Raw genomic sequence first — 2,741 nt, 5'->3', positions numbered from 1 at the left:
GGCACAGGCGGCTGCCAAGCCATGAGGAACGAGGTGTTCCGGGAAGAAAGGACGTGCGTGAGCTGCATTTTCCAGCAAGATTGCCGGCACCCGGCCCGCTGGTCAGCCCAGAGCCGGGCCCAGGGCCGCCGCCTCCCCAGACGGCGCAGCAGGAGCGGGCTGTTTTCACCCCAGCGCTCGGCGGGCTGGGCCCGGCTGGGTTCCCGCTGCGGCGCTGGCACGGCAGAATGTTCCGGAAAGGAAAATGCACGTCTTGTCCAAAATGGCTTCCTCACTTGAAACCAAACCCCAGCCGGGGCCCCCCTCGGGAGCCAGGGTCCCCACACGCCCACCCACAGGCGGCACTGCCACTGGCCAGCTGTCATAAGATGCCTTATACCTTCACCGCGTTACATGTCCACACGGGAAGGCGTGGGACACGCAAACATGTAAAACTGAGATGAAGACACTAGAGAAGCGTGCCTGGCACACGTGCCTGCCTCCAGAGGCAGGAGGCCTCTGGACACGGGGCCTCCAGGACTGGGTGCTGAAGGGTGTGTAGGAGCCTGCCTGCCCGAGGTTCACTCATGTGTCTGGTCTGAGCAGCACAGTCACATGCGCACCACAAGGGCGCCTCTCCTCAGGCCTGTGTGCTCTGCAGCAGGACAGGTCCTAGGGGCCCAACCCCTGGCCAGCACTTGGGGACCAGTGGTAGACTCTGAGCTCATTCAGAAGGGTCTGGGGGTCCACTCTGGCAGCGGCTAGGATTATGTGGCCACCATCAACTGAGTGCGTGGGACACCGCACACCCTCACCTCTGAGGCCCACAACCACATCAGTCGCATCCACTCACGGTGCCCAAATGCAGGGCAGGCAACCGAAACTCAGAGAGGGTGAGTGACTTGGGCATGGTCACACAGGAAGCGGAGGGGCTGGGATGGGAACCAGGTCTGCCCATGCTCCTCCTGGGGGATTGCTGGGAAGGACCAGAGCAGGGACAGCCAAAGGAATTGGGAGAGAGCTGGTGGGCGGGGCCAGGCAAGCGGCTGGAGCTGAGTCAGAGCCCACCTGGTCCCCTTCGAACACACCCTGCCCCACTCGGGGATACCCTCACCGCCACCGAACCCCAGGCCCCTCAGTGCAGCTCCAGGGAGAGGCCCTGAGCACGCCCAGACCATCTCTCTGCCACAGCCCACCAGCCAGGCAACCCCAGGAAGCGACTCAACCTCAGTTTCCTGGTCTGTAAAATGGAACCGACTGCAGTTCCCAGGCCACGGCACCACACCGCCGGACAGAGAGCTCAGCAGAGTCCTGCTCGCCGCAGCCAGGCAGGGAGGCCAGGCGGCAGCAGGAGGAGGTGTGTGTGCCCCCCTGGGTACTTTCTTCAGGGGTCTGTTTTTTAATCCGCCAACTATAAAGGTCACCCTTCCAGAACATACAGTTCAGTGGTTTTCCATATACTCCCAGGGCTGGGCAACCACCACCCCTAATTCCAAGACCATCTCACCCCCCAGGGGGAAAACCAGCGTGCTTGGCCACCACCCCCAGCCCCAGCCCAGCTGTGACACTCGTCCACTTGCACCTCCATGGCCTTGCCCACTCTGGACGTTTCACATCAGCACAATCACACAACACGTGGTTTTCTGCATATGAGTTCTGTCACAGAACACGTTTCCAAGGCTCACCACGTTGCAGCAAGCCTCAGCACCGCATTCTTTCCCGTGGCCAAACAGTATCTTACAGACAGGCCACACTCTGTGCACATATCCATCTCCAATACATACTGGGGCTGTTTCCACCTCTTAGATCCTCTGAACAGAGCTGCTGTGGACATTTGCATTCAAGTTTTTGTGTGGACGTAGATTTCGTTTCTTCCGGGCCTACACCGAGGGGCAGAACGGCCAGGCCCTCTGGTGACTCTACGTGTACTTTTCCAAGGAGCTGCCGGACTGTCTTCCAGGCGTGCCCCATCCCCGCCAGCCACGGACGAGGATTCTCACCAACACCCAACACCCAGTATCGTCTGTCTTTTGGGGACAGCCAGCCCAGTGGGTGTGAAATGGTATCTCCCTGGAGTTTCGATTTGCATTCCTCTGAAAGCTAGACACAGGGTCTTTTCACATGCTTATTAGTCACTGGTGTGTCTCCTTTGTAGATTGGCCTGTTCAGATGCTCTGCCTGCTTTTTAGCTTTGAGTCACTGAGTTTTTACATATTCTAGCTAGGAGTCCTTCATCAGACAGACGACATAACACGTGTTCCCCACCCTTCTCCAGGCTGGTGGCTGTCCTCACTGCTCCGGGGCCTGCCTGTCTCCTGAGGGTCTCCGGGCACTGGGAGCGCTCTCTTGTCCATCCCTTCAGGTCCCCGGGTCACAGCTGTAGCTGAAGTCTCCCCATTCACCTGCCCGCCCTGCCAGGGGCCACAGACAGGAGCGGTGTGCGCACAACCCTGCCGTCCGGCCCTTGCCAGGCAGCTCCTGGGACATGCACTCGCAGTCTGCTTCTCCCAGCGCAGGCGGCTCAGGGACCCTGAGGGGGGAGACCAGCTCGGCACACAAGGCGCCTCTGCACCCCAGCCCACGGTCTCTCTACAAGATGCCAATTATGACGCTTCTCTCCTGGGTCCTTCAATGCTGCCCCACTGCCCTCTCTCCAGAGGCCCCACCTGCCGCCCCCCATCACCTGGAACCTCTGAGCTAGGCCATCCACTCTACGTGGGATGCTCTCTCCTGGCGCGGGGTGACACCTGCACGAGCGCTGA

This window comes from Bison bison, unplaced genomic scaffold, assembly GCF_000754665.1.
Source record: "Bison bison bison isolate TAMUID 2011002044 unplaced genomic scaffold, Bison_UMD1.0 scf7180017854180, whole genome shotgun sequence".
Classification (NCBI taxonomy): domain Eukaryota; kingdom Metazoa; phylum Chordata; class Mammalia; order Artiodactyla; family Bovidae; genus Bison; species Bison bison.
Note: the sequence above shows the minus strand (reverse complement) of the source record.